General features: G+C 44.6%; 1 protein-coding gene and 1 long non-coding RNA gene across 9 annotated transcripts in view; one reads left to right on the top strand and one right to left on the bottom strand.

The window, feature by feature from the left end:
- Window positions 1-5593, bottom strand: part of LOC103215370 (SH3 domain and tetratricopeptide repeat-containing protein 1-like) — a 44711-nt gene extending 39118 nt beyond the window's left edge. For 3 of the 8 annotated variants that reach the window (XM_073017869.1, XM_073017873.1, XM_073017875.1), the window contains exon 1: window positions 4587-5200. The gene's annotated coding sequence lies outside the window, so the exon portion shown is untranslated. The other 5 variants (XM_073017870.1, XM_073017871.1, XM_073017876.1 and 2 more) reach the window with 5 other exon arrangements.
- A 5873-nt stretch (window positions 5594-11466) lies between these two features.
- On the top strand, window positions 11467-18675 carry LOC140712166 (uncharacterized). Its single transcript, XR_012093629.1, has 3 exons — window positions 11467-12281; window positions 12981-15615; window positions 16686-18675. It is a non-coding gene; the product is annotated as an uncharacterized lncRNA (long non-coding RNA).
- The last annotated feature ends 307 nt before the right edge of the window (window positions 18676-18982 follow it).

Below are 18982 nucleotides of genomic sequence, written 5' to 3'. Positions count from 1 at the left end.
ACTCAGTTCCAGGACAGGGACCTCTTCCTGGCTTGCAGACAGCCATCTTTCTTCTTGTTTCCTCACACCAGGGCAGTGAGAGCTCTCTGCTTTCTCTTTTTATTTTTGAGAAAGTGTCTCACTCTGTCACCAGGCTGGAGTGCAGTGGCACAATCTCAGCTCACTGCAACCTCCGACTCCCTGGTTCGAGCAACTCTCCTGCCTCAGCCTCCCGTGTAGCTGGGATTACAGGCACGTGCCACCACACCCAACTAATTTTTGTATTTTTAGTAGAAACAGGATTTCAGGATGGTCTCAATCTCCTGACCTCGTGATCTGCCCACCTCGGACTCCCAAAGTGCTGAGATTACAGGTGTGAGCCACCACACCCGGCCTGGTTTCTCTTCTTCTAAGGGCACCAATCCTGTCAGACCAGGGCCCACGCTCATGACCTCATCTAACCCTAATCACCTCCCAAAGGTCCTACCCCCTAATACTATCACACAGGCAGTTAGAGCTCCAGTACAAGAATCTGGGGGAGACATAAACATTCAGTTTATAACAATGTCTTTTCAATCCTGTTGAAAAAAAACAACCAAATGAGTAGGCGACAAAGTACCTTATATGTAAACAAGTCAGGACTTTTCATATTTCTGCTAACACATTTAGGTCAATTTAAAATGTCTGAAAGCAAGAGTCAGAAGCAGAGATAAATGAAAGTTAGTTACTCTGCATTTTAGGCCCACATTGAGCTGTCTTCCAGTGACATTGTGGCACAAAGAACACTGCTTTCTATTCCTGGTTTTGCCTGTATTTCCCTGTATTTTTCTGTATTTTAACTGGAAAATTTCCCTGTATTTCCGTTTATCTCTAAAATCACTTGGTTGACTTAGCAGACCTCCAAGGTCCCTTCCATTCACAAATTCCACAAATAACTTCCTACCAACAGAGGCTACACAAATAAACTACACTGACGAAGGGGAAAGCTAACACTAGCAAACAATGAGATACACACAAGGTAAGACGTATAGAGAACTGGATCAACCACAAACTGGTGGACGATGAGCCGGCGGTGCATAAAAACACATTCCCTAACGATGGACAGAGAGGCAATGGCGCCGAGGTAGTATTGTTGAAGATTTCCTCTTTTAAATCTTCAAGATAAAGGGCCCCATTGTTTATATTCATTCTGATTCAATGTGAATGTGAAAACTTCCTCCAGGGGACACAGACATCTAAAATCTTCCCAATGTATCCAATTTGTCACTTGATATTTTTACTGACAAGAAAAATGAGGGACTGAATATACAAACAGGTCTTGCCTAATCATATGTAGAAAGACAGAACTCAGATCACAACCTGTAGCTGCCCACCCAGGAAACCAATCCCCTATCTACAGTCAACAGCCAGGAGGCCAGCCAGGCTAGCACATCAGACAGGAAGCCAGACTGCTCTCTCTCCACAACCCAGAGACTAAACCACAACTCTGTCCCAGGTGACCAGGACTTGACTCAAAACTGACAGCCACCCTAATTTTGGCCCATGTTTCCAGTTAGGATCATTCAGAGAAAGCCAAATAAGCCCCTAACCAATCACATAGGACACCCCACTTCTGCACAGCCGCCTCCAGCCCCCACAACAGCCTCCACTGGGAGCCGTTCTTTCCATCCTGAAGCTTCCCCACTCCTCATCCGCCACTCACTTGCATGTCAGTCCCTGCCACACGCAAGTGACGGTGCCGACTCTCTTGCCACAGCAGCTCTGAGAAAGTCGTCTCTGCCTGTCTCATGTGGGTGGCCTTCCTTCATTTTCCTCAAAGAATAAGTCTTAAATGAGGGGCTTCTCTATATGGTCAAGCTACACAATTCAGAAGCCCAGCATGGCAGATTCCAAGCCTGGAAAGACCATACACCCCTCAGGTCCTCTTTCCACAAAACACAGCTTCCTTGAGTTCTTCAGTCACTCCGACCAACCAGGGAAGGAACCACGTGTTATGGAAAGATCAAGGGCCTTGAAGTCAAACTTCTGAGTTCATCCAGTACTTCATCTTTCAACTTAAGAAATTACATGGCCTTGGCCATGCTGGTGGCTCGCATCTGTAATCCCAGCACTTGGGGAGGCTGAGTTGGGTGGATCACCCAAAGTTGGGAGTTCAAGGCCAGCGTAACCAACACGGAAAAACCCCATCCCTACTCAAAATACAAAATCAGCCCGGCGTGGTGGCGCATGCCTGTCATCCCAGCTACTCGGGAGGCTGAGGCAGGAGAATCACTTGAACCTGGGAAGCAGAGGTTGTGGTGAGCCGAGATCACACCATTGCACTCCAGCCTGGGCAAGAAGAGCAAAACTGTCTCAAAAACAAAACGAAACAAAACAAATGATGTGACCTTGAACAATTTTCTTAACTTCTCTAAGCCTCTATCTTCATCTTCAATAACATAATTTTACCTCCAAGATTGCATTAAATGGAATCCCACATGTAAACCAGCTGGCAAATATTAGGGGCCCTACAGCTGTGCGCTGCTACTGCCGCCCCACTTTACCCCAAGGGAGAAGCGCAAGATGTCCAGAAAAAGCCTGTTGATCCCTACACCTCAGCATCCTGTGTTCACACAAGGCGCAGTGGCATCCAGACTTACCGGGGTCACCCAAATACAAGACATGGTTTGATTTTTCAACTTAGGTACACATGGCTTCTAACGTTCACCATATGTGATCCATAATTTAGAAGAGATTTTCCTACACTACCCTGTGGTTCTATTTTAGTAGACTTAGATGTGCCATAATAGCTCACTCTCTTAAGCCCTCTTCAGTATCAAAAACAAAACTTTCATCTGTAACACAGTCATCAACAGTGAAAGTGGAAAAGGCACCTATGAGTCAAAATGACCCTCTGCCCCGCCCTGCCCCACCCTACAAAAAGCTGTTCAGGAGGATTTGGGCTGCTTATGAGAACGCTGTCTGTATTCCCAGGGACAGAAAAATGCCTACCCTGGTTAGAAGCTGCGCTGCTCAGTCTCCAGGGTAGAAAGTGCCCAAACCCTCTACCCAAGGAGAAGAGAAGCAAATGGGGTGGCTAGGTTCCAGGATGTGGACTGTTTAGTGTGGTTTCTGCAGTCCAGGTCACCGCCATGGGTGAAGCTCTTCCTTCCTTCTTTTCCACCCAAGTGGCCAAGGTCCTACGGCTGCTGTAGGGCCTCTTCCCTATGAGTCAGCCCAGGCATTCCCCTTCCCTTTCCTTCTGTTTTTTTGAGACGAAGTCTCGCTCTGTCACACAAGCTGTAGTGCAGTGGCATAATCTTAGCTCACTGCCACCTCTGCATCCTGGGTTCAAGCAATTCTCTTGCCTCAGCCTCCCAAGTACCTGGGATTACAGGCACCCGCCAAAACGCCCAGCTAATTTTCATATTTTCAGTAGAGACGTAGTTTCAACTTGTTGGCCAGGCTGCTCTCGAACTCCCTACCTCAGGTGATCCACCTGTCTCGGCCTCCCAAAGTGCTGGGATTACAGGCATGAGCCACTGCGTCTGGCCGAGTCAGCCCAGCCATCCTGACTTTTTGTTCTGGTAAAATTACTTTCTTCTACATCTACCTTCCAAGTAGCTAAATCAGAGATCTGGCCCTTGGGGCAGGCTTGAAGAATCCCTGTTTTTGGTCCTCAAGAGGTCCTACCAGGGTCTGGGACAATTCCAAGACTTGTGTTCTGAAAGAGGAAAGAAACCTCACATACACGGCTCTCGCAGAGCTCAGGCAAGGCTTGGGAGGGCCCTAAGGTTTGGGTGTGCCATCTATGATAACAGCTAAGAGATCTGAAGCCAGCTGTCTGGCTTCAAACCTCAATTCCAACAGCACTGGCTGTTTGATGTTAGACGACGTCCCCAGGCTCGCTGTGGTTCAGTTTCCTCACTGTAAAAGGACCACAATAAGAGAGTTGCTCTAAAAGTTAAGTCAATTGGTGCGTATAGGGTATTCAGAATAATGCTTGGCACATGGGGGACTTCAATAGACACGTACTGAACAGAGTAACTTAGCAATTACTAAATATACTCATGCAGGCCAGGCGCGGTGGCTCACGCCTGTTATTCCAAAACTTTGGGAGGCTGAGGCGAGAGGGTCACTTGAGCCCAGGAGTTTGAGACTAGCATGGGCAACACAGCAATATTCCATCTCTAAAACTGTGTGTAACATACATGTATACATACACTCAAATGTTCACAGTGTATTTATAGTATACAAAATAGCTGGAAAACAGACTTAACTATTCACAATGGTTACTTCTAGAGAAGGGGAAATGCAAATTTCAGCTTTTTACCCCACACATATATTCTTGTATCATCTGAAATATTTAAGCAAATTGTATGTATAAATTTGCCCCGAAACACATAGCAGAACAATGTAGTTTTCACTCAAAAATCTTCAAATCATGATGGAATTGTCCTGTGAAAGTAAAGTTATAGAGATGAAAAGCCTCCCTCCAGCCTAAATGCTCTTTCATATGACCTATATTACACAAACCAATGCAGACACCCCAATCCTTTCCCCACTGTCATAAGAATTTTTCAGTGAACTGCGTTCCCCTTTACAAACTAGATGATAGTTACAGTTACCAGGCAAGAACGTGGATCCAGTTCTGCTTTTTCAAAGGCCAATGTTTCTCCCATAATAGCAATGCATTCTTCAACCGGTCAACTGCCCCCAACACCTGAGCTCTCTGTTGTACACAACTCAACGAGGCCTGGGAGAAAACAGGTGCAAATTTCACTTAGTAACAACACATCCCGCCTGATTCCTCTGCTGGGCTAGTTCTCAAGTCGTCTTTTTCTAAGCTTTCATTCGGCTCTACCACACGTACCTAGGCTGGGTAAAACACTTGACCAGGTTTTTTTTTTCGAGACGGAGTTTCACTGGGTCGCCCACGCCGGAGTGCAGTGACGCCATCTCGGCTCAGAAGCCAGCGCCCGGGTCCATGCAGTCCCCTCCGCGGCAGACGCGGGGAGCCGGGGAGCAGAGGGGACCGGCCCCTACCGGCAGGGCGACCGGGACCCCCGCGCGGGCCCACGCGATATCGTAGCAGGCGCGAAGCCCCCGGTGCCACCCGAGGCCGAGACAAAGCCCAGGCGCAAGGACCCCGGATCCCGACCTCGGACCCTGCGGAACCCAGCTCGGAGCCGCCACGCCCGGGGCAGAGACCCCCGCCCGGTCCGGAGACCTCGTTGCCCGTTCTCACCTCAGGCCGCCGCCTCGGAGCGCTGGCTCCTCGCCGCGGCGCCTGGGCCTACTGGAGCGCATCTGAGCAGCCGACAGAGCCGAGGCAGCCTCAACCACGGAGCCCCGGGGCGGGGCCGCTGCCGCCGCTTCAGCCCGTGTTCCACGCTCAGGATCCGGCTGGGATCAAGGAGCTGCAGCTGTCGCGGGGCTGCGGCCGGAACACACACCATGCAGGTGCACAGGGCCCCGCCTGCCGCCCGCCGCCTCGCCCCCAGCGGAGTCGGGCGCCCAGGGCCCGCCCCCCGGCCAATGGGGAGCGAGCCGCGCGGAGAGGGCGGGACCTAGGGGAACAAATGGAGGCTGGGCGGGGCGGTGCTGGGATTGGGCGTACAGGGTTCCGCGGGAGGACCCGACCCAAGAGCTGGCCGGATCCCGGCCTCCTAGAAGACCCAGCTCTACGTCCACCTGCAGTCTGCTCTACAGGACGCGCTCATCTCAAGCCCAGAACTCAGGCTTTTAGGACAGAGAGCGAGAGACAGGCTTGCTTTACAAAAAGTGAAACTGAGGTCCAAGGAATAGGATTGCCTGCTGCTCGAAGTCACGTAGTCCCATTCACTCATTCACTTTGTGATTCAGCAAACATTTGGAAGCACCTATGGTGGGCTTTAGGAGTGAAGTAGGGCCGGGCGCGGTGGCTCGCGCCTGTAATCCCAGTACTTTGTGGGGCCGAGGCAGGTGGATCACTTGAGGCCAGGAGTTCGAAACCAGCCTGGCCAACAAGATGAAACCCCATCTGTGCTAAAAATACAAAAACTTAGCCGATCGTGGTGGTGCGTACTTGTGGTCCCAGGTACTGGGACCTGTGTAAAACAGGACCTGGACCCTGAAGGCACTCACTCAGGGATGCTGCTGGGATGGGTGGATGCACAGTTCAGGTCTTCATGGTGGCTGAGGCTGACCTCATCCCCATCGCTCTTCTCACAGACACCTGAACACTCATCACTCCCACGCTCACACCCACCACTGAAAGCCTGGCCCCTAATCTGATTTGCCTAACAAGGTCTCCAGATGAACAACATGCTTCCCTATCTCTCCCCTGCTAGGGCCCCACTGTGCTCTGGGATGTACTCAGGGATCAGGAGAACAAAACCTCAGGGAGTGAAAGGACATTCCAGGGTGCAGGCCTCTGCATCCCCCTCCATGCCCTCACCCCTGCCTGACACACCCTCACCCCTGTACCTGGCCAGCTCCTACCAACCCTTAAATTCTCACCAAGTTCAGTGGTGGCAGCCACACCCTAAAGTGACTGACTTCCCAATAACCTATGCCCTTGCATAGTCTTCCTGACCTTGGGTACGAGCAAACCGGTGACTGGCTTCTAACCCATAGAGCCTGGCAAAAGCAATGGGATGTCACTGTCACAGTGCATCACCTTCACACACTTGAGAGAAATGTTCCGCCTGCAGGCGCTGCCGGAGGGAGATGATATGCTGAGAAAAGACCTTTGGAGGGGCCCCGTAGGCAAGGAAGCAAAAAGCTGGGCCCTTGCCAAGCGGGTCCGAGGAAATGAATTCTGCCAGCAACCTCAGCGGACCTGGAAATGGATTCTGCCCTGGTGGAGCCTCAGATGATAATGCAGCCCAGCTGCTTAGCGTTAGATCCCAAACACAGGATCCGCTAAAATGTGCTCAACTCCTAGCTTGCCAAAATTGGCTTAAAGGTGTGTGTTGTTTTAAGCTTCTCAGTTGTTAGTTATTGCCTGTGAAAGTGTTAAAATATGAGACAATAACTTAGGTCCCTTCCCCATCACACACATTCTTCTTTCTGGCATTCATCACAATTATAGTTATTGATTGAAAATCTCCCTCTTGACTGGGTGCAGTGGCTCAGGAGTTCCAGACCAGCCTGGCCAACATGGTGAAACCCCATCTCTACTAAAAATACAAAAATTAGCTAGATGTGGTGGTGCAATCCTGTAATCCCAGCTACTCGGAAGGCTGAGGCAGGAGAATTGCTTGGATCCAGAAGGCAGAGGTTACAGCGAGCCGAGGTGACACCATTGCACTCCAGCCAGAGTGACAAGAACAAAACTCCGTCTCAAAAAAAAAAAAAAAAAAATTGTCTCTTGCCACTAGCATGAAGGTCCCATGAGAAGAAAAACGGAAACTCTTGCTCATAACAGTGCCCCAAATGCCCAGCACGGTGTAGTTCTAGGGCAGTGGGTCGATGGTGGAAGCTTCTGGTTGGAGGGCCCAGCTGGCCCTCCCAACTGCCTTCTCCCTGGTGAGGTTCCATTATAGAGAACAGAATAGTTTCTTGCCTTTCTAGAGTCCCTCTTAGTGGGGATTGGCCAAGTGACATTGTCCTGCCCTGGGACACATAAGTGGAAGTTGGCTGAAAGGTTTCTAGCCATGGTGTGCTGGGGCGATTTGAACCAGGACATGAGATCTGACCATCCTTGTTCGGGAATTCTGCAAGTTGGTTGTTCAACACATTCAGTACTTCAAAATATTAAATAATATAAACTCGCAAATTAAAAAATGCATTAGACCAGCAAATTAAAAAATGCATTAGACCAGCAAATTAAAAAATGCATGGCCCACGTCTAACACATTGGAAGCCTGAGGCAGGAAGATCACTTGAGCCCAGGAGTTCAAGACCAGCTTAGGCAAAAAAGGAAGACCCTGTCTCCACAAAAAATTTTAAAATTAGCTAGGCATGGTGGTGTGTGCATCCAATCCTAGCCACTCAGGAGGCTGAGGTGGGAGGATCGCTTGAGCCATCTGTTCAAGGCTCCAATGAGCTATGATAGTGTCAATGCACTCCAGCCTGGGTGACAGAGCCAGACCCTATCTCAGAAATAAGCATATTTCATATATCAATAAATTTATAATAAATGTATATTTATATATACATTTATGTATTACAATTATATATTTAGACGTAAATATATATTTCTTGTTTTATTTATTTATTTTGAGACGGAGTTTAACCCTTGTCACCCAGGCTGGAGTGCAATGATGCAATCTGGGCTCACCACACTCTCCACCTTCCGGGTTCAAGTGATTTTCCTGCCTCAGTCTCCTGAGTAGCTGCGATTACAGGCACGCACCACCATGCCTGGCTAATTTTTGTATCTTTAGTAGAGATAGGGTTTCTCCATGTTGGTCAGGCTAGTCTCGAACTCCTGACCTCAAGTGATCTGCCCACCTCGGCCTCCCAAATTGCTGGGATTACAGGTGTAAGCCACTGTGCCCAGCCTATATGTTATATTTATATATTATAATTATGTATATTAATTTTATATACTTATATATAAATATAAATATAAAAACTTTCCTTGCCTTCTCTTGTTTCTACCTACAGTCAGTCCCATGACTTCAAATACTATCTACATGTAATAATTTTAAATGTATATTTTATATATATATATATATATATTTTTTTTTTTTTTGAGACGGAGTCTCGCCCTGTAGTCAGGCTGGAGTGCAATGATGCAGTCTCAGATCACTGCAACCTCTGACTCCTGGGTTCAAGCGATTCTCCTGCCTCAGCTTCCCAAGTAGCTGGGCTTACAGGCTCCCAGCACCACATCCAACTGATTTTTGTATTTTTAGTAGAGACAGGGTTTTGCCATGATGGCTAGGTGGGTTTCGAACTCCTGACTTTAATTTGTCTCCCGCCTCGGCCTCGTAAAGGTGCTGGGAATACAGTGCTGGTCAAAATATTTTTCTGTTTCCAAGCACTTTACATGAGAGGAAAGCGGAGAATAAGTCATCTGACACTCTACTGTTAAAAAAAAATCTTTGTGCCTCTCTTCTTTTCATCTTTCCTAAGTGTACATATTACCAAAATGTCTTTAGGTTGAGGTCCCCACGTGAAAACTTTACAGGGTGTCGAGTTCTCAGCCACCCTCCTGTCTTTTCCTAGTCCTGGTATTTTAGAACTGTCTGGGGATGAGCCAGGATACCCACAGTGGCCATGTCTTTTGGAGGGTCTAGTGAGTATCAGCCCCGGGGTCATCTCATCGCCAAGGACAGCCTGAGGTAGGGGGTAGAGTCTCTCAGGGGAGTAGCTGGATGCTCTTGGCCTTAGAGGAATCTCCTGGTATAGTTTCATCTAAAATGGTGACCCCTTGGGGTTATTAAACTTTTAGGACATTAAAATGAATGGACAATACAACGTAATGTGATTAAAGCTAGGTCATTAAAACTGTTCCTCCAGCTGGAGTTTTTATTCCTCGGAGACACATTGACGGTCTGCCAATGGGATGGTGACATTGAGAGGAAAAGGCAGAAATGATTTCTGCTCTCTAGATTGTCTCAGACTTGTGAAGAGAGAAAAACTGTCCCAAAGGACAAGGAAAACCCACCCCAGAGAGGATGTGCAACAACCTGAACATTAAAATGCACTGAAGGCGCACAGGAGGACAAAGAGCAGTGCCAGTGCCTCCTAGGTGGTCACTGAGTACTTTACTGAACAGGATGGGTGTCCCAAGGGATAGAATGGCCTGCCGTGACACTTAGAAAGGTGTTGGAGTCTGCACTGCCTCTCCCTGAATTTGTTACCTTGAAAAGGCTTCTCCACTTATTTGAGTTTCAGTTTTTCATTGACTGTAAGATACATTTTATCTGTACAGCTTGAAAGATAAACATACTATTTCCAAAGGGGCAAAGTAAAATGATGTATTTTATTTGCTAAAAATTCGTATTTATTTATTGCCCAGAGTGAGTGTAGTATTAAAGGTCTGTTCTTTTCAAAGGTAATTTCAAATGGAATTGTAGGACTTAGCTTTGTCAATGCTACCGCTGAAATAAAAGTGTGATAGATAAATTGGTGATTTACAAAGATTCACCAAAATGTCAGTTTCCCTCTTGTAGCATGGTGAAGAATTTATGACAGTGGACACATCTGTATCCTCTTATCTGGATACCTGAGGGTTTTTTTTTTTTTTTTTTTTTTGAGACACTGTCTTGCTCTGTAGCCCGACTAGAGTGCAGTGGCGCCATCTCTGCTTACTGCAACCTCCGCCTCCCGGGTTCAAGTGATTCTCCTGTGTCAGCCTCCTGAGTAACTGGGATTATAGGCAGCCACCACCACACCCAGCTAATTTTTGTGTTTTTAGTAAACATGGGGTATTAGGCCTGGCACAGTGGCTCAGGCCTGTAATCCCAGCACTTTGGGAGGCCAAGGTGGGCGGATCATGAGGTCAGGAGTTCCACAGCAGCCTGACCAACATGATGAAAACCTGTCTCTATTAAAAATACAAAAAAATTAGCTGAGCCTGGTGGCAGGCACCTGTAATCCCAGCTACTCGGGAGGCTGAGGCAAGAGAATTGCTTGAACCCAGGAGGTGGAGGTTGCAGTGAGCCAAGATGTTGCCACTGCACCCCAGCCCAAGCGACAATGTGAGACTCCATCTCAAAACAAACAAACAAACAAACAACAAAACGACAGGGTTTTGATATGTTGGTCTGGCTGGTCTCAAACTCCTGACCACAGGTGATCGCCCTCCTCAACCTCCCAAGCTGCTGGGATGACAGGCGTGAGCCACCATGCCCTGCCCACTCTATTTTCTTTTTATTCCCTAAATTTTAATATGTTTGAGTTTGTCTGTTCCTTTGTTACTGTTTTCTTACATAAAAGAAATTCTGCCTAATCCTTCGGAAAAAGAAAAAATCTTCCTGTGACTTCTGAAAGTGTTCTGGTTTTATCTTTCACATTTGAATATATAATAAGTTGATTATGGTTCATGGAATAGAGAAGAATACAATGCATTTTCCCAAGTAGATGCCAGCCTGGTTTGTCTCATATTTTAAAATGCATGTGATTTCTTTTTCTATTCTACAGTGCCTACTCTATCATTCATCAACTTTCCATATAAATGCTGGGTCATTAACACTTTTTTTTCCCTTTGATCTGCTTACTCATCTCTCTGCTAATACTGTGCTGTCCTGAATATTTTCGTTTGAAAATCTTAGAAGTATGTTAGACAAGCCATCACTCTTTTTTGAGATGACTAAAAATCATTAGACATTTGTCATTTTTACTACGTAAGAAAAAGTAGTTTTTCTTGCCCAAAAACAACCTGAGTTGGGAATTTCTGTGATTTCATAGGAATAACATCTGGAAGTGGTGATATAAATGTCATTTTAAAAAACATGTGTCGCATTTCCTCTTATTCCTTTCTACCTTGATATTGTGCAAAAGAAATTTTTAAAATTGTGACATTAGTATTACCAAATATCAATTATTGGTTTTATTTACTACTCAGTTAAATCTAATGAGCCTACTCTGTCTTGGTGTAATCACATCACATGGGCTCAACTCCTCAGTTAACAAGTGACAGCATGTGTAAAATATTGTCTACCAGGGAAATTCATTGAACACTTAGTGTTCAGACTGTGTTTTGGTGTCTGGTTCCCTAAGCACCACTGCAGTGACACAAAATAATAGACCTTCAGCAGAAAAAGTTTTGGCAAATATAAGCCATTTAGATGCAGTGAGTCATTCTTATTACTTGGGTTGGTGGAATCCCTTTCAAAATGTAAGTTACTAATACAAACAAAGATGGAACTTTGCGAGCAGGCATTTTTAAGAATAAGTAGTCTCAAGACTTATAATATTAACTCTCTTATGCACATCAGGTAGGACTTTATTATGACAGATACTAGAAATGTACAAAGTGAAGTTAAATGGTAACTCCTAGCAACATATCTTACGCCCTGGTTTCTCTAATAAGATGGGAGTTTCTACTTTGCTGTTGCCTTTTTGAATAGTTCAATTCTAGCATTCGTACTGCTGTGTGGGAGGGAGTATGTGTGAACAGAGTAAGAGTTGTGACAATCAAGTCACAGAATAAATGCTTGAAATTTTAGAATCATGTAAACAGCTTATGGATTGAGTATAGATTCCCAGTGCTGTCAGTTCCACCCATCCTTCTATCCACATGTGTGGGATGTTCTAGGACCCCGTGGCTTTTGAGGATGTGGCTGTGAACTTTACCCAGGAGGAATGGGCTTTGCTAGATTCTTCTCAGAAGTTTCTCTGCAGAGAAGTGATGCAGGAAACCTGCAGGAACCTGGCTTCTGTAGGTGAGAATGACAACACATTTCACTTAATTACAGAAGTATTTCCCTATCATCAGTGCTATTTGTGATTTGGAATGTGGCAAGGGAATGATTTGGTGAAGAAATCAGGCATGGGCACTCTGTACAATGAACATGAAATCTAGTAATGTTTCTATAGTTTGTAAAAATTTATGATAATTTTGTGGGTCTGTATTTTAGGAAACAAATGGAAAGGCCAGAATATTGAAGATCACTTTGAAAAATCTGGCAAAGAGATAAGATAATTTGCACTGAGGAGAGGAAATAAAGTCCTCTGAAGGAATCTTAGCTTGTCATGAACTTAAAAACAAGCGATCAAAACAAATAAGAGTCACTTGAAATTTATTTCTTTTTAGAAAAATTTCACCCAAAATGTAATGTGCTTCAGTGTAGCAGTCAGTATTTGGAAAACAGTTTACTTGAAAATAGTACTACAAAATTGTGCACATGAATGTTACTAATTTGGTCATAGCCATGCAGGTGGTAGCGGTGTTTTCAGTAGTAACCCATTTACTTTCAAATAATTCAGTCATGGCAAAAAAAAAAAAAAAAAAAAAAAAAAAAAAAAAAAAGCATTTTCCTGGGTATTGGTAGCAGTGTAAGTCAAAGACCTATTAATAAGTAGAAAGTTATTAAACCAACCAATAATAATGTGCTTGTCTTTTTTTTTTTTTTTTTTTACAGAATTCATATGATACAGAGACTGTGTGAAAGCAAAGACGGTAGTCAGTATGGACAGTTGTCAGCCAAATTCCAAAGCTTGATCTGAATGAGAACATTTCTCCTGGATTAAAACAATGTGAATGAAGTATTTGTGGAAAAGTCTTTGTACGTCATTCCCTCCTTAACAGGCACATCTTAGCTCACTCAGGATACAAACCATATGGAGAGAAGCAACATAAATGTGAACAGTGTGGGAAACTCTTCGTTTCTGTTCCAGGTGTTAGAAGACACATGATAATGCACAGTGGAAATCCAGTTATACATGTACGATATATGGGAAAGCTTTTTATTTTCTCAATTCAATTGAAAGACATCAGAGAACTCACACAGGAGAAAAACCCTATAAATGTAAACAATGAGGTAAAGCGTTCACTGTTTCCGGTTCTTGTCTAATACATGAACAAACTCATACTAGAGAGAAACCCTACGAATGTAAGGAATGTAGAAAAACATTCAGATTTTCTTGTTCCCTTAAGATGCATGAAAGGACTCACACGGGAGAAAGACCCTATAAATGTACCAAATGTGATAAAGCCTTCATCTGTTCCACTTTCCTTGGTTACTATGGAGGCATTCATACTGGAGAGAGACCCTATGAATATAAACAATGTGGCAAAGCCTTTAGTCATTTGAGTTCCCTTTGTAACCATAGAAGTACTCATACGGGAGAGAAACCCTATGAATGTAAACAATGTGACCAAGCCTTCAGTCGCCTCAGTTCCCTTCACCTCCATGAAAGAATTCATACTGGAGAAAAACTCTATGAATGTAAGAGATGCGGTAAAGCCTACATTCGTTCCAGTCAGTTTACTCGCCATGAAAGAAGTCATGATATAGAGGTTGGGTGTAGTGACTCAGCCTATAATCCCAGCACTTTGGGAGGCCAAGGAGTGTGTATTGCTTAAGCCCAGGAGTTTATAACCAGCCTGGATTAAAACAATGTGAAACAACCTGGGCATCATGGTGAAACCCCGTCTCTACAAAAAATAAAATAATGTCAGGCGCGGTGGCTCACGCCAGCTACTCGGGAGGCTGAGGTAGGAGAAGGACGTGAACCCAGGGGGCAGAGCTTGCAGTGAGCCGAGATCGCACCACTGTACGCCAGCCTGGGCGACACAGCGAGACTCCGTCTCAAAACAAATAAATAAATAAAAATAATTAACTGGGCATGGTGGCACATTTCAGTGGTCTTAGTTCTTTTTCAAGGACATAAAAAGCAATGGGGGGTTGGGGAAAAGCCCTGTGCATGCAGATCACGAGGTCAGGAGATCGAGACCATCCTGGCCAACATGGTGAAACCTCGTCTCTACTAAAAATACAAAAAGTAGCTGGGTGTGGTAGCATATGCTTGTAATCCCAGCTACTCAGGAGGCTGAGGCAGGAGAATCACTTGTACTCAGGAGGCGGAGGTTTCAGTGACCCGAGATTCTGCCACTGCACTCCAGCCTGGTGACAGAGTGAGACTCCATTTCTAAATAAATAAATCAATACACAAACAAATAAATAAAGCCCCTTGAATGTAAGAAATGTGGTAAAACATTTACTCTTTCCCATTCCCGCATAAACATGAAGAGGCTCACACTGCAGAGAAACCTTCAGAATGTAGGAATGTGGCCAAACCTTCCGATTTTCCTGTTTTTGAAGATTTGGGAGGACTCAGACTGGAGAAAAGCCTTTTGAATCTAAATTTGTGGTAAGGCCTTCAGTTGTGTTAGTTCCATATGAAGACATCAGCTCAGTCCTGAGAAAAACCCTATGAATGTCCAGAACGTGGGAATGTTTCATTTCTCTCATCCCCACTCAAGGACCTATGAAAATGCACACTGTAGCTGGCTGGACCTTGTAAATACAAGAACGTACACAGGATTAAGACTCTAATAGTTTAGAAACTGCAAGAATATTTTCAGTTTTCACATTTACTTGAAAAGTCATGTGAAAACTCCCATGGGAAAGAAGCTCTATAAGTGAAGCTTTTCTAATTTGGAAAGCCTGATGCAAATTAATTATCGTGCAGTGTTTGAAAAAAGTGTATGAAATGTTACACAAGTTACAAGTATATTGTTTTTATCAGTGACTCATTCTTAAAGAGTCTTGAGTATGCATTTCACGTTGTTTTGCAGGGAACCCTTGAGGTGAGAGTTGTGTAAATGCTCTTTAAGCAGTAGTACTTGAGTTTCATAGATAATGAGATGAAGTTTGTTGGTAGAATTTTTGTCTATTCATTTGATAATGTCCTGGATTCATGGTTGAATTTTGATGTTTTTCTAATATGTAGGTAAGTTCAATTTTTTTATTTCATTATTATCTTTTTTTGAGATAGAGTCTCACTCTGTTGCCCAGGCTGGAGTGCAGTGGTGTGATCTCGGCTCACTGCAACCTCCACCTCCTAGGTTTAAGCGATTCTCCTGCCTCAGCCTCCTGAGTACTTGAGACTACAAGCGCCCGCCACTACATCCAGCTAATTCTTTGTATTTTTAGTAGAGACAGGATTTCGCCATGTTGGCTAGGCTGGTCTTGAACTCCCGACCTCATGATTTGCCTGCCTCGGCCTCCCAACGTGCTGAGATTACAGACATGAGTCACCGTGCCCGTCCAGGTAAGTTTCATTTGTATGTATTGCCCTGTGATTAATGGACCAGTGAATAATGATTGTGAATTTTTGAGATAGTCTTACTAGCCTCATTTGGTAAACTTTGATTATACCTTGTTCATTATACACATTCCACCTTTCTTTATTAAAGGTAAAATTACTCTTGATGTAAAGATGTTTGTTTTTTGCTAATACTGAGTTGGTATTAATTCCTAAGTACATAAAGTTTATCATAGAGTATCATCTCATGAGTTCTTTGCATCTGTTGCCCTTTATTCTTTATTATTTCTGTCTGTTATTTGGATCGTTCACTTTGAAGGAAGGAGAGAGGACTGTGATAGGACGATACGTTGTAACCAATCTGAGGGAGGAAGCATTCAGTCTCTCAGTCACATATGATAACATTGAGCTTTTCATCGATGCCTTTGGTATTGTAGAAGATCGTATTACACCATTAAGGTATGATAGTTTATATATTGTATTTTAGAGTATTACAGTCTTACCAGTCAGTGTCACATGATTCAGTTCCCTACCAGCCAACAGACAAACCAATCACGTACTCCTGTAGGAACAAAGGAACATCCTCAGCCGGGCACAGTGACTCACGCCTGTAATCCCAGCACTTAGGGAGGTCGAGGCGGACGGATCACGAGGTCAGGAGATTGAGACCATCCTGGCTAACACGGTGAAACCCCGTCTCTACTAAAACTACAAAAAATCAGCCACGCATGGTGGTGGGCACCTGTAGTCCCAGCTTCTAGGGAGGCTGAGGCAGGAGAATGGCATGAACATGGGAGACGGAGCTTGCAGTGAGCCGAGATCACACCACTGCACTCCAGCAAGGGTGATAGAGCGAGATTCTGTCTCAAAATAAAGGAAAAAAAAAGGGAACATCCTCACTTTTGTAAAGTGATACCACTCCCGGCTCCCAAGTTAATCCCTGTTTGGGCCTGTGGGAGCTTACGCCATCTTCCTATATGTAATTAATAACTGATGTCTGGCTTATCTGTTTAGTAATAGATATTATGTGTTTAACGGTGCCAGTAAACTTAGGGTGCTCATTTCTTCCTCACCAGTGGGGTGCATGAGACGCTATTGAAACAATTGGCAACGCAACACGAATGGAATGGACCAGCCCTCATGCAGGACACCTGCTCAACTTGACCTACCTGCTGTTGGCTGATGGTTTCGTAACACATCAGCAGTCACCTGAATCAGAACCATGAGCTGACGATGGGCCTTCCCTTTGTTCTGCACAGTGTTTTGTGGTCTTCAGGTGTTGTCATCTTCTCCCACACTAAAATGCTCTCATCTCCTAGACATGAATGTTTAATTGCACCCCAGCATGACATTTGGCCTGTGCTTAACAGGCAGTTTTGAGGCCCCGGATTATTAATGCACAGAAGCACAGCACATAAGCCGACACTTAAGTCCTAATTAGCAAGAATCAGGCTGTATCTCTGTAGTCCCTGCATCTACTCTGGTCACCATCTCTGTATGTTTAGGGCAGCCATGTGAACATTATTAATTACTGTACACTCCAAGACAATAGTAATTATGTAGGCAGAAGTAGTGGCCTTGTTTGTTTCTTGTGCTGCTGCTCCCCTTGCCGCTGTCCCCTACACCCTCCTGATGAGGTGTACATCCATGGTGCCTCATGGTTCAAGAGAACTAGTAGATGGCTCACAAGAACACTCTGTCGCTACTGTCTGTGCCTCTGTCACAACAAATATCCTGATCCTTCAGTTTTAAGGGTGCAGGGCCATTTTCCTCCCTTTCTTACTGGTAGTTCTCAAGATAACTGTATGATATGCTGGGAAAGCAATATCCTGATAATCAGGTGACATTGGTCAGAACAGCCCCAGGCTCTGTTAGAGTCCCTGCTTGAAACAGAGTGGCCTTTAACGTTTGTGTCCAGCAAACCACATCGTGGGAGAAAACCCAAGGTGGGCTGCTTTCTGGGGTCCCTCAGTTGTAGTGCAAGTGAAGCATTTACAGTCAAAACTCCATCCATCTGCTCTGGGTAGCCTTCCTGATCTTGTGGTAGCGGTTCATATTGAATCCTAGGCTTCTGTTGTCTTTTGTTTGTTATTTGTAAGTAATAAACTCACTTTATGGAATTTATGTATGGATGTGTTTGGTCTCATTGTACTCAGAAAAGTTGGTAGCCATTACACAGTGAACCCGCTTCATAATTGGTGAAAACACCTATGCCCCCCTTGTGCCACAGCAAGGAGGTTAACTCAGCCAAACATAAACTTCATGTTCCTAAAACCCTGTAGCACAATTATTACCATGTGGGAGGCCTTTAACGATGGTGATACTGATTTGAAGAACTCTGAAGGAAGAAATTTACACAAATGGGTTGGGTACACGGAAGTCCCTCCTAACTTAAAGCAAACCTTACTTTCCTCTGCCTAAAAAGAGTGGAGAGGGCAGGCACGGTGGCTCGGGCCTGTAATCTGAGCACTTTGGGAGGCCGAGGTGGGCAGATCACAAGATCAGGGGTTCAAGACCAGCCTGACCAACATGGGGAAGCCACATCTCTACTAAAAATACAAAAATTAGCCAGGCGTGGTGGTGGGCACCTGTAATCCCAGCTACTTGGGAGGCTGAGGCAGGAGAATTGCTTGAACCTGGGAGGTGGAGGTTGAAGTGAGTCAAGACCATGCCACTGCACTCCAGTCTGGGTGAGAGGGCAAGACTCCGTCTCAGGGAAAAAAAAAAAAAAAAAAAAGGGTGGATAAGAACTGAAACAGGTTTAAAATTTCACCTAATTGGGAATGCAAAGTTTACAAAAATAATATTTAAAATAAAATGCTAAATGAGTGCTCATTGAATTTTATGCCTCCACAAAGTAGGTTGTGAATTAACTTCCACATCTGTTGAAAGCCACCAAAGTTGGGAAGCCTGCATGTCTGAAATTCACATGTGGCTCAAATAAGAATTATACCTGGGGATACCCAAAAGTTTAAATATGGTATCCCCTGTAATATTATGAGGAATTACTGTACAGAAAACAGGTTGCCTTCCTTTAACTCTGTAAATAATATTATCTTGCCTAAATTCTCCAAAACGCATTGCTCTGCGGTATCCTATAGTGGACATAGGTTTCCTGACCAATGAGCACTAAAAGTAAGTGTGTGCAACTCACCTATGTTCTTATCAAAATGGAAATCCCCGAATCCCACCAGTTAGAATAACATGACAGAATGTCAGGTTTTTGGAATATATAGGTTTTCTGTAAGGTTATTAGGTATTGATTCCATTTTTAAAGTAGATATCAATATTTTTAGATTACCTATTTCTCCTATGTTTTAGTATTAATAGATTGTGTCTTTTAATTCATCCAGTTGGTCTAATTTACCAAGTT

The sequence above is a fragment of the Chlorocebus sabaeus genome, chromosome 8 (genome assembly GCF_047675955.1).
Source record: "Chlorocebus sabaeus isolate Y175 chromosome 8, mChlSab1.0.hap1, whole genome shotgun sequence".
In the NCBI taxonomy this organism is placed as follows: Eukaryota; Metazoa; Chordata; class Mammalia; order Primates; family Cercopithecidae; genus Chlorocebus; species Chlorocebus sabaeus.
The sequence above is the reverse complement of the archived record's forward strand: the minus strand, read 5'-3'. Positions and strand labels throughout refer to the sequence as shown.